Below are 13,256 nucleotides of genomic sequence, written 5' to 3' on the forward strand. Positions count from 1 at the left end.
CACGCATGTCGGACATAAATCACGGCTGTGATTGGTCAGAACACCATGGGGCGGTGCTTACTGGATAGGTCCATTGTGTTAACAGAGCCTCAGTCTTTTTTAATAGTGACTGTTAATCAGTAAGCACAATGAAAGCATGCCAAACCACAGAGAAACAGTTGCTTAAATTAGTGGCGTAACAATAGAAATCTCAATGCGCATGCAACTGTTAGCATGTCCATGCCAGAAAATAATACTTTAAAAAGCAGCAGCATGATTTTCTTCTATAGCAAGCACAACTTGTTTGCTTACAGGTTAACAGCGCTATAAAATTGGGACCTGGTCTTGTTTTCAAAATTAAACAAATTCTATTAGAATTCATAAGGCAAAAAAAAAAAGTCTCCGGTTTCTGGTATGCGCGCACATCTGGTATGCGCGCGCGAGGTTTTTTTTCAATGAAAGATGATGTATCAAAACCACCAAACTCTCTGGTTTTGACTGGAATCCTGCTGCTGCACAATTTTAACATGTTTTTAGATGGGGTTATGGTCGAGAATAAGCTTTATGTGGCCTCTCTGGACTCCCATATATTTGCACTAAGTTTAGTCGGGTACCATTTGCAGTCATCAGCCGACATTTGAAGCAAAAAAAATCAGGTATAAAAAAAAACACTTTTTGGGCAAGCTCCATACCAGAAACCGGAGACTTTTTTTTTTGGCCTAAGAATTAAATTAAAAGTTTCTCCCAACCTTCTGTACATCACATCATCCAATGTAGTCACAAATTGTGATGTCTACTATGAACTTCAAATGATATACAAGAAAGAACAATTTTTGATTAAAAAAAAATAAGATGTATTCAAAGTTTCTTGTTAGTACAACACTTGCTGGAGGTTTAACATTTTCTTGCCTACGCCCCACTTAATTGTCAACAATTTTTCAGGTATGCAATATGCTGATCGATCTTGCAGACCAAGATAGTCACAATCTTGTTATCTATGTTTATAACTCTCAATTTTTTTTTAAAGAAATACTTTCATAAATACTTATTGTGAACCTACTATTCAAAGATAAGAAGGTTCTCTCATTGACATCATATCCTGATAGTATTTAACACAGCTTTGTGTTGTCTGATCAGTTGAATGGCATTATACTGGAAATGTTTATCGTTTTATAGCACTTCAAATACAATACTGACTCATGCGGTATGGGGCTACGCCATCTCCGTTACCAAGGCAATGGTAATTACCAAGACAACACCCTGAAGTGGGGCTATTCCAAGGATCAGACATGCCTCCTACCATGACAACAACAAGAAGGGCCAAGAAGTATCTTCCTACATGTACACCATAAATCACGAGGAAAACAACAGATATAATAGTCTCTGAATTTTGAATAATTCAGCAGAAGATGAGGAGCTGTGAATTCCATAATATAGGATGGACTTCAGTGGTAACGTAAACCTCCTAAAAATATTTTGATATTTATGTACAAGTATAAACCTTCTTGTTTAATTGAACTTACATGTGGGCAAAGAGTGTTAAGGTAAGATGTGATGGTGAAAATGCAGGAAATAGTTGTTTTCAGTTCTATATAGCCTACTTTCTCTCAAACCATTTGCATCTTCCAAACTTCTGTTGAGCATTTCAGTGAAAATTCTGACCCACACACCATGCCAACTGGGCTCCCACACCGCAGTTTGGGGTTACGCCATCTCCGTTACCATGGCAATAGTTACCTTGGCAACACCCTGAAGTGGGGCTATTCCGAGGATCAGGCACCCCTACCGTGAATCAACTCGGAGAGACAAAAAAAAGCATCTTTCCCCACGATCAATCATGAGGTATACAACAGGTAACACAGACCTGCTATATTTCCTGATCAAAATCGGTCAAATTTCCTGATCAAATGACAGTTGTTGCGATGATCGGTGGAGTAAAGTAACTCATCAGTTTTTGTCAAGTTTTTAAAAAATGTGTAACAAGTGACAGCATTTTTCCAGAGAATTACAGATCATTTTTGTGAATCAGGCTGATTAACAGTCACAAGTCAACCAATCACTGTAGTATCAGTCAGCGATGAATTCTAACAGTAAGTGGCAAATAATTGTCTTATAATCGTCTTCCACCAGGGAAGATAATGACTCAAACAGCAGTCAAGTTCTCTCCAAGTGAATGCTTATGGTGAACATTCAAATTTGTGACATCCGGCTGTTGCAATTTCATTGATTAACTGTGAGATGCTTTCCAATTTCCTTCATTTATCGATGTATTTCCAGTGATCAACTTTGACAATCAATTGTCACAAGTGGAGCACATTCTCCACATAAACTTCTTATCACAGGATCAGTGTCTCTTTCAAGACAGAGCGAGTTAATTATATTTCTCCACACATGTATGCGGGATGGATAACCTCGATCTACAATTCTTTCTCCAGCAATGAACTTTCTCTACAAAGGCCCTACACTCTCAACGTTACTTTTCATTATAGGAAGTGGTTTTAGTTTTCAATCACCACAGATGATCAACCATTTTTCATAGTATAGACCATGTGCCCTGTGATGTCATATCAATTGACCTATCGCGTTAGAAACGCGTCAACACAGCTTGTGAAATATTGTCCAATTACAAATGGACGCAGAACACGCAAAATCTGTGACAAACAAAACTTAGTGTACAAAAACACCATAGGGTTGTCTAAGGGGCGTGGCTTACTCGCAAACGGCGATAGGTCAATGGCATGTTATTTTGCTCATTCTGTGTAAAGTTGTCCTTTCAGTGAAAATCAATCAAGTGACTATTTTCAACAGTTAACAGCTCCCAGCCTACACAAAGCAGGCTTGACTGGCTGTGACTGTTTATGTCACTTGACACAGCTATGCTTTGACTGTAGGTGACTGATAAGCCAGCTGTGGCTACTTCTTGCCTGCTTTTGTCTGTTGACTGAATTTGATCAGGCACAGTGCTTTTACTTGAAATATGATCTGACTGTTGGGTGACTATAAGCCTAAGTAAAAGGCATGGCAGGGGAACAGTCTGTGACTGTTCAAACAGCAAGAGGGTTAAACAGTTTGTGTCATCACTATTAGACCAATCACATAATCATGCAGTGCAGAAGAGAACAGTTTCCTGAAAGTTGGAATCACATGTCCGCAACATCCAATTTGTACACAAATGGCACATGGTCCAAAACTTGCAAGAAATGTTAAGATACTCCACGTAAAGTCACTAATGTAAAAGGGGAGTTTGGTCCTGAGAAAACTGAGGGCCTAAAAGAGTTTTGCTCAGTATTGCTCTGTTCACCAAATAGCTAGGAGGGTACACCCACTAATTTTGAACCATTTACTTGCTTAAAAGTCACGACTGGTACATGTACACCAGAAAAAACTGTGGCAAGAACTAGGATTCATTGTTTTTAAATAGTTCACATAAATATAAACTGACTACATACATCATATCATTGAGGATTCTCAATGAAAACTTAATCCATTTTAAATAAACAAAATTAAAAATCATCCCTAAGGCCAAAATAAAAAGTCTCCGGTTTCTGGTATGGAGCTTGCCCAAAAAGTGGTGCGGCGACGCGGCTTTTTTTTTTTTTTAACCTGACTTTTTTGCTTCAAATGTCGGCTGATGACTGCAAATGGTGCCCGACTAAACTTAGTGCAAATATATGGGAGTCCAGAGAGGCCACATAAAGCTTATTCTCGATCATAACCCCATCTAAAAACACGTTGTGCAGCAGCAGGATTCCAGTCAAACCAGTGAGTTTGGCGGTTTTGAGACATCATCTTTCATTGAAAAAAAAAACTTTTTCATTTTGCCGACGCGCATGGCTACGACGACGCGCGCGCATACCAGAAACCGGAGACTTTTTTTTTTGGGCCTAATAACGGGGCAATCTGTTCTAGAGTTATTTTAACATGTTGGAAGGTGGGCTCACAAAACGTTTAAAACTGTACAAAAACAAAACACCCAAAATTGAGCAAGGGTTTTGGTCTTCAGCTTTTTTTATAAAAAGTGATTGCCCATACACCAACAAATTTTGCTAATTTCTAAAGAACAACGATGTCTGGAATTTGATTTGTTTTCCTTTATTTTTCCCATGGATCAAACTCATGCATGAACAGAATTTGTAAAAAAAAATTTAAGAATAGAAATAGGCCTAGATCTAGTCCCCTTTTCATTCTCATTTCCTAGCATAGAAAGAACAAACATTCATAATTTTTCCAGATGTTTTGATCTGTGAATGTTCATCGGTGACTAAACAAAGTCACGTAATGAATCTAGGAATATTTAGAGAAAAAATATCAGTTTTTAAGAAAATACCAAATTCCACTCAATTTGAGGAATGACAAAAAAGATAATTTACATTAATTATTATGCATGTGCATGAAAGTGTAAAAGGAAAAAAAAAAATTCCACTCCCTGGTATCTTAACCTGGCACTTAACTTCAACATTTTGTCGCAAGTCGACGAACAAAATCACCAATTTCAATTAAAATTCTATTTGTTACACCAGACAGTTTTCAAGGTTTGATCCACATTAATCCACTTTTTTTGTCATCTGGTTGATGGCATACAAGCCATAAAAGTCCTTCTGCCTTTAACTTTGGAAAAACATTCCTAGTGAGAATTACTTAAATGATTCATAAAATAAAAACAAAATCTTTTTTTTTTGATTGCCAGTCAAGCATTCTTCACGATAAAAAAAAGACTAAAATTGAGCCCCCAATCCACTTGATGCTCTAATGCAAACTTGTACCTTTTTCTGGGGGTGGTTTGGTGCTTTTCCTATGGAGCTGAGTGGGAAAGGGGGCAATACAGGTTGAGAAAGGATATTTGAAAGTACGGTGCTGCTATATTATATACAAGTATTACAAAGTCTCCAGTTTGGTTTGGCCCCAGCTTTGACTAGAGATGACGGTATGAGAAAATGTGACTGATGCAGAACAGCCCAGGAAAAAGGAAGATGAATGTGTATAGAGAAGCTGAGGAATCTGAACTACATGATATCAGCTGGTTGTCTCAGCCTTGGTTATTGGAAGAGATTTCTCCCGAAGAAATAACCAGCTGAAAAATGTAGCTTTTAAAAGTTCTGTTTCACTGGTATCAGAAGAGACTAAGAAAAGCAAGTATAATGTACTTCATTGAAGTGACTAAAGGGGGGGCTAAAGCTTCAATGTAGCTTCTTTGATATTATAAAGTTTGAAATGTCACAATTGAAAAGCTTGTTAAGCAGAAGTAAAGAAAAGGCAAAGGCCTTATAATTCAAAGAGTGGAAAATGTTGTCAGATCAAGGAAAAATTCTTTGGTTTGTGGGTTTTCTATTCCCACTTGAAAGTAACAGAAAGTGAAAGTAACTGTCAGAAAACATGTCGATGTAATGTAAGAGTTTGATAAGAGAGGAGTTCCATGGAACTGGGTGTCCAAAGAGAAGGGGAGAGGTGACTCTCAGGGGTGGCTGCTTGAGTGGCTACCCAAGTAGCTGACATGAATACTACTGCCTTATTGTGACCGGCCATCAATATTCATCGATAAGATTAAGTTTGCACATGACCGATGACCTAGATGATGATGATGATCAACGTGATCGCCCCAATAGATCTATACATGTATGCTTGCGGGAGTTCTCAGATCAACGGTAATGCCCCATTCATTTCAGATGGTGAATTTAAATTCGAAGATTGTTGGCTGTAAAGAAATGAAACAATCATTTCCACGCCAAAAAAATGGGAAGTACTAATGGCAATTTTGTTTTTGTGTGTTCAAAGAAACCTATATACACATTTTTTTTGCTGAAAAAATTGCAAGTAATTTTATAGTTTTGTGGTGTTCAAAATAAGGACATTACAACCAAGGTTTAACTTTCCAAGGTGATGCCATAGTCTTTAATCTTTCCAGTATATTTGTGATCCACATGAAAAGAGAGAACTCCCTCAATCTATAGACAGAGATAAGACCTGAAAGAATGAGACCTGCCTTTATCTTTAATTTAAACTACAGTATTTCGTTTCAAATGTACATGTTGTCTTCCCTGAGAGTTCACCAAAATAAAAACCCTTCTTTACAAAGAACTTTTGAACACCTTCAGTGAAATGTCCGACGATACAAAGGAGATATTTGATGTAAAATTTGAGAACAAATGTATAGTAAGATAAGAACTTACTACAGAATGGCAATGTTGAAAACCATGACAGATGAAGAATAAGTAAGATTCACTCAGACTAAACATAAAAGCTAGAGTAACTAGCTCTATGAAGTGTGGGCCAAACTTGGAGAAAGGAAATTCCTTTTTTTCAGGAAATTAAAAGATATTTACGGCTGCAAAATATTGAGAAGCAGTCCTATTTTATCAAGTGCAAGGAAGCACAGAGGAATGGTCAGCAACAGATTGGAATGGAGATCATAAGGTCATGAACCCAACTGGCACCTACACACTGCTTGTATAACAGCAGAGCCTACTCTTAAATTGCTCAGCATTTTGATCATCATTTATTTTGCTTGCGAATAAACACCTTATCAAAGTGGCAGACACGAGAAAACATGCATTTCCCATAACAGTATAAAATGTCCCTCTCAGAGATTTCACAAACGTTCATGGAATATGTGAAATATTTCTATACAAGCCTCTTATTTATCATTTGTTGACAGTTTTAATGACAGCAAAATTGCTGATGTATTCAAAACCATGGGCGTTGCCAGGATTTTATTCTAGAGGGGGCAATGCACATTATTTCCAAAAATCCTTGTACTTTCTCCAGCATATTCTCAATTTATCATTTTTTCGAGGGTTGTGGGGGGGGGAGGGACCATTTGCCCACCGAACCCCATTGACAGTCCTGCAGACGCCTATGTTGTTAAATGTGCATAAGACTATAAAAGCAATATGACTTTGCACCTTGTCTTCTTTTTTTTCCCTTCATTTTCCCCCTTTTTTGGGGCCCCATCCTGGCGATGCCCAAGTTCAAAACAAATGTAATTTCCACTGGCGCAACACAAGATAAATTTTAGATTCTGTTATCTGTTAACTATCTCATCAAAGGACTTAAATTTATTGTGGCCAGCTTTAATATAGGGCAAAGTAATACGCATTTGAAAAAAAATCTTCAGAACATTGCATCCAACAGAATGAGGAATGTGTGTACTATTACCATGTAAAAGACAAAGTACAGTGTAAGCAGCTAAACAGTACAATAATGGGAAATAGTTGCTCTCCCCCGTGCTGTTTTCGAGTTGAAACCCCCCAAAATAAATTTTTGTTTTTAATATGCTATTTTTCTAGCAATACACAAGTTGATTACTTTTTAATGAGCCGTCAAACGAAAAATCAGTTTAGTTATAGAATATTTACTGTGGAACTTTGGACTTGCATGTATTTGCAGCCTGACAATAATTCAGGCAAATCTTGTGGGGATATTTTAAGAAGAATTTGTTGTTGATGTGATGCAATGGCACGTTCAACAACCTAGTACCCTTTGTGCCATAAGCAATACTGCTGCGTTACAGATCAGTAGGCTATTCAGCAAAATATGTCATAACATAATGCACAAAAGGACAAGCAAAGAAACTTGTTTTCCAATTAAAATGAATTTTTTTTTTTTTTAAACTTGGGAGAAAAATTGAGTGTTATTTACGAGCAGGGGCAGAGCAACTACATGTGGTTCTAAGTATCAGATTATTTTTCACTTTGAAATAAACATTAAAACCTGCTCCATCAAAAACTGGTGCAACAAACTGAGTGACAGTGAGAACAAATGTTGCATCTCAATGCCACATTTTCTCCTGCTTTCTATCATTAACCATTACAAAAGCAATAATTAATAGCAAATCCAATTTATTCTTATTTCTTTTCAACAGTCCACTCTTCATTGATCAATTCTTTATAATTAGACAGTGACCATTTTTGAGGAGTTCTTTTCTCATTTGTCCTCTCACATAAATCGCTCACTGTTAGGCATGCTGTCAAGACACTGCGGTCTGATGCTTAAAGTTATCTTCAATTCATCTTCTTCACACCTGGGTCTTATGCCAGTATTTGATCTATGAAATTTGAATTTCAAGTTTGAAATTTCAAGTTGTTTGGCACACCATATGAAAAGTTTTGATGGAGCAGATTGCATTCTTGGTTTGACTCACCCTTAAGGTCATCCCATTCACCATGGTGATGGTCATCCAGCCTGTCCTGCCTAGTCTAGGCACTGGTCTGGTCCAATCCAGCCTCAGTAATGTTTGAAAGGGTCAGTCTCTTCTGAGGACAGATTTAAAAAAAAATAAGTTAAACCCTAATTTGTTTATTTCACTTTTGATTCTATGCAGTCAATGAAAATATTTAAAATATTAGTAGTGTACAATAAAAATAAAAATTTCAAAACACCGTACAAAGTCTTGGAAAGATTGGAGTTTCCTCTTTTTGTGATACTTCTGATGTGCATGCCCGAATCTCATGAGCGGATCACTTTGGGATTCCAGAAATGTTTTAAATGAAAACTATTCATTGCTGATAAAATTAGATGTGGCCGACAATTTCTGACGCCGTCCAATCTGGAAACGGTATCGTTCAATTCATTTAAATTGGCTCATTGCAGCCCGCGAACAAGTTGGCTCGCGTACCAGTTGTTCTGTGTACCAGTTGGTCCATGTAAGAGTTAGCCACATACAAGTTGGTATGTGTAGGACTTGACCTGTTTCCATAGTGTACGGCCAGAGGCATTCAGGCTATCAATATAGGTATTAGGCTTCACTCACCCACAGTAGCTATGGCGTTGTTCACATGAAGTGCCAAAGTACTTGCAGGTTGTATGCACCTCCTGCACCGCTCATGGTCAAGAAGTCCCTCAATGTTACATCCAGTCTTGTGGATTCTACCGAGTACCAGAGTAGAAGTACTGCAGACTGCCACTGTAGAAGTTCAAGCAGTGGCCTCACAAATCGTAAGTAAAAACCAGTCAAATCTCAGTTCACTGGATTTCCCGTGCATGTAAAACTTGAGCGCAGTGAACGTGGTGGTCATGGATGTCACTGTCAATCATGGAGGATGATTTCCAAAAGAGCCGTCTCATTCTCACCAGACTCGTCAACTCCAAGCACTTCGCTGGTCCTGGCCCACGATGAATTGCCGAATCGTTGAAGAGTGATGACAAGAAGTGATTGAGGTCCGAGTGTCAAACTGCAATTTGGAGTTGGACTGTGCATAAAGGTCCACACAAAATGTTTTTGCATTTCCTTGTCATTTGGACCTTGTAAATCAATATTCAGCCAGATGCCAGCTGGACACTTTGAAGCAATTTTTTTTTGGCAAAATTAATGGCGAAATAGACTTAACTTGGGAATAAAGTATGCAAAACTAGAGTATGCACACACTAAGTGAAATTTTCAGAAAAAAAGTCAATAACAAAATTTCCTTACATTTTCTGTGTGAAATGGCACAAGCTAAACATTTATCAAGTGTATTTCAAATTTGGAACTTTCTTTTGTTTCTATACGAAATTGCATAACGCAACATGAAATTATCACCATCGATCTCCATTATAAAGACTTAATGGAGATTAAAGGTGATAACTGTTCAAAATGATCCAGTGTACTAGCATCCCCTATTTGACAGCTTTAGTTCAGGAAATTTCCCTTTAGCAGGAAAGCTTCCCTTAACAGGATCACCACCGGGAAGGTAGCTGTCATGATCCCATGTTAGTGAAAGCAGAAGAGGGGGGGGGGGAGCAAGCAGAAATTAGATGGTGCGTGCTAGAGATGGAAGGGGTGGGAAAGAGAGGAAGCAGGGAGGAGGAAAGGTAAATATGAAACGGTGCGTGCAAGTGACAAAAGAAAAGATTAGGGGTGGAGAGGAAGGAAACAACGAAAGGCAGATGAAAAACGGTGCGTGCGAGTGACGGAGGGGGAAGGAAGAGGGAAAGAGAAACAGGGAATAGGAAAGGTAGATAAAAATGAAATGTGCGTGCGAGTGACAGAAGAAAAGAGTAGGTGAGAGGATGGAGGAAGGATAGAAATGAACTAGTGCGTGCATATGATGATAGACAAGGGATGGAGGATGGGGAAGAGGGGATGGAAGGTGGGGAAGGGGGATGGGGAAGGAAGGGAGGAGGTATGGGAGGGAATGTACGGTGATGAGCCAGTCAGGAATCACCAAGGGGAGTAAGGGAAAGTCTTGTCTCAACTGTGGCTGCAGTGCAATGACTAGCTCCAGCGTTTCACAGGTGAGATGCAACTCAGCAAATTGAAGGTCCATAAACTCAAGCAATTGGGTACTACCTAAAAGTCACTGTAGGCCTACCAACAGTCAGTTGGCTTGTGGTATAAATCAAGAGTACACAATGAATAGCCATTTTCCCCTACCTTTTGGTGGGTGGGGTTTTGGAAAGATTTCCATATACGAAGTTCACTCAACACTCTGTGTACAAACCCTATGAGAGTGGACTGAACAATTCTAAGTGTTTTCTAAGAAAATGCTTGTATTTTCTCACTGCTCAAATTGACTTTGATGACATGAAATTGCTATCTGGGGGCTTGTTAGTCAATACAGAGGAAAATTAGTGAACTTCGCATACGGTAATCTTGCCGGGGTTTTCGATGGGAAACGGCAAAGTAAGCACAAAACACAGAGTCATTTATCAAGACTTCTTGCAGTAATAGCTAAAAAAAAAAAACATTCAAATTACCTGAAAACCACAACATACGAAGCAAACTCCCTCTTTTGGGGGCAGGAGACCAGTCATAATTAGGGGGTGTGGAAATTATGAATTGTAAAATATTAATCCAGACCTATGTCATTTTTTTTTCTTCTGATTTTGGCCTTAGGCCAAAAAAAAAAATAAGTCGGTCTCTGGTCAGCGCGCGCGTCGATTTTAATGATGCGCGTCAACCTTTTTTTTCCCAAAATGTTCCACGGTAGCTCCAACAGCGCCCTCTATTGCCGCACTTCCTCAATTTTTTTTACCAAAGAGCACCAAGGAATGGGAAATTGCACCAAGGCAAATGATCGAGGGCACCAAGGCAAATTATGGAGGACACCAATGTACATGACACCAAAAAAAGCAAAATAGTACCCCACCTTGTCTGTACAATCCAAGCTTGAAAAAAAACAACGCGTCGCCGCATCAATTCCGGAACTTTGGCCTGCCCAGAGACCAAGTATTTTTTTTGGCCTTAGCAGTAAGCAGTAAATAAAAAAGCATAATTCAAATTGCATTTCAATTTGATGTAAGAGTAAGCGCATTTAGTTGAAATCCTTGAAATCCATTTTGTACCAATTACAGTAGATGCCAAAGTTTGACTGTCTATTCTTTGAATCAAATCCATCACAAAAATGGGACACTTGAGGATGGATCAAAGAATACGTTTGGAGGATTGATAAAAGGGAGGAATAAAAAATTCAAATCGATAAATTTCACGTTATTTAAAAAATTCTAAGTGACGTTCAGCTGTCAAATAGAGGTGTAGCAAACTGAGATATGCCTACATACACAGTTCTTGTAAAAAACTTAATTTTTATCATCAATTACGCCGGTAGTGTTTAATCATGACTAAAACAAGCCTAACCCAGCCAAACCCAACATCATTCAGTCCAATATTCGGAACTCCAGAAAAAAAAGATTTCAGTGAGAAAAAGTACATACTGTTTTGTGGTTGAAATGCACAAGATCCGCCAACTGTTTCCAGGACTCCTTGGGCAGATGAAGAGCAGACATCGGCACCTCCCGGCTGGGCCCGGGATGATCTGAACCCAGCGATGAATGTGCGGACAGACAGCTGCACTCAGACAGCCAACCTGGTATCAAGATCAGAAAATGATCAAAATCAAACATTAGCACTTGTTCTACATTGTTTTATATGGTGTCTATTCTTATGGGATGGTGTGAACCCAGTGATGAATGTACTGACAGATAGCTGCACTCAGACACCCAACCTGGTATCACATCTGGTATCAAGATTATAGAGAAATCAAACATATGATTAGCACTTGTACTCATTGTATTACATTGTATTGTGGTACATTGTGTCTATTCTTATGAGATGGTGTGAACCCTGCAATGAAAGTACCGACAGATAGCAGCATGCACACTAGCTATCGTTACAAGTTGTCAGTTTTGGTGGACTGTTTTTAAATTTGACCCGAAAAAAGGGATGAAAAGATCCATCTTGTCTGTTTCCTTTCTGAGGTTGTGTGTGTTTTTTTTAATATTTTGGTAATCCTTACTTTTAGGACCCCGTTCCTTTAATAGGAAGGGAATGACTCACCAAAACAGTTGACTAAATGACACTCAAAATTGACATTCTGATACTTCTTGGCACATCTGAACAATTGGCAATGACACCTTCTTGACTTCTAAAGACTGCTTTAGCCTGCAAAAGTCACTTTGGTACTGGACAGACATCTGCAAAAGTCAGTTTTGAACAGAACTCGTAAAAAATAGAGGTGTCCTAAAAGTAAGGATTACCAATATTTTTTTTGTCGGTGGGGTTATTTGTTTCTTGTTGGATCGTCTCTTTGTCCAGGCTGTAACCTGTCTTTTCAAAATCTTTGAAGCCCTCTGCAGTGAAGCGCGCCCTCTTGTGTGCGCTCTTCATCCGCGGTCGCATATTGCATCCGGGAACTTCACAGAGCGCCAACGATTTTGGAAAGACAGGCAACAGCCGCGGTGCGCTTTGGCAAAGTTGACGCACCATCAGTAGTAGCCCCATAAATGTGGCCTATTTACTGGACTGCCTCCGTAAACATAGGCCACACATCCACATGTACAAAAAACGTGTCGACTTTGCCAAATTTTGATTTTCACATTTAGGCTTACTTTGTAGATTTTTTTTGCTTTAGAAGCATTCTTACCCTCTATATAGGCTAATCAGAAAGTGCTGCCTTTTTCAGATGTTTAATTTTTGTGAAATTTCATGTTGAAATTTTGATACGCAAACGTGTGCAAATGTATCTGGAAATTTCACGAAAAATGGACATCTGAAAAAGGCAGCACTTTCTGATTAGCCTATATACATGTAGAGGGTGAGAATGCTTCTAAAGCAAAAAAAACGTAAAAAGTAAGCCTAAATGTGAAAATCAAAATTTGGCAAAGTCGACACGTTTTTTGTACATGTGGATGTGTGGCCTATGTTTACGGAGGCAGTCCAGTAAATAGGCCACATTTATGGGGCTACATCAGTAGATGATTAAAGCTCTTGTTTGGTTGCCTGACCCCTTTGGCCTCTTGACTAATATTAGGGTGGCCGGGAAACATATCAGCGACGCTATGCTTGCTCAAAACCGTCTGCATTC

General features: G+C 38.8%; 1 long non-coding RNA gene across 1 annotated transcript; it reads right to left on the reverse strand.

Moving 5' to 3' along the window:
* Window positions 1-3,990: 3,990 nt before the first annotated feature.
* LOC119727185 lies at window positions 3,991-9,679 on the reverse strand. The gene is made up of 2 exons (XR_005270919.1): window positions 8,726-9,679; window positions 3,991-8,228 (listed from the first exon to the last, which is right to left on the reverse strand). It is a non-coding gene; the product is annotated as an uncharacterized LOC119727185 (long non-coding RNA).
* Between the last annotated feature and the right edge of the window lie 3,577 nt (window positions 9,680-13,256).

Source organism: Patiria miniata, unplaced genomic scaffold, assembly GCF_015706575.1.
Source record: "Patiria miniata isolate m_02_andy unplaced genomic scaffold, ASM1570657v1 HiC_scaffold_20, whole genome shotgun sequence".
In the NCBI taxonomy this organism is placed as follows: Eukaryota; Metazoa; Echinodermata; class Asteroidea; order Valvatida; family Asterinidae; genus Patiria; species Patiria miniata.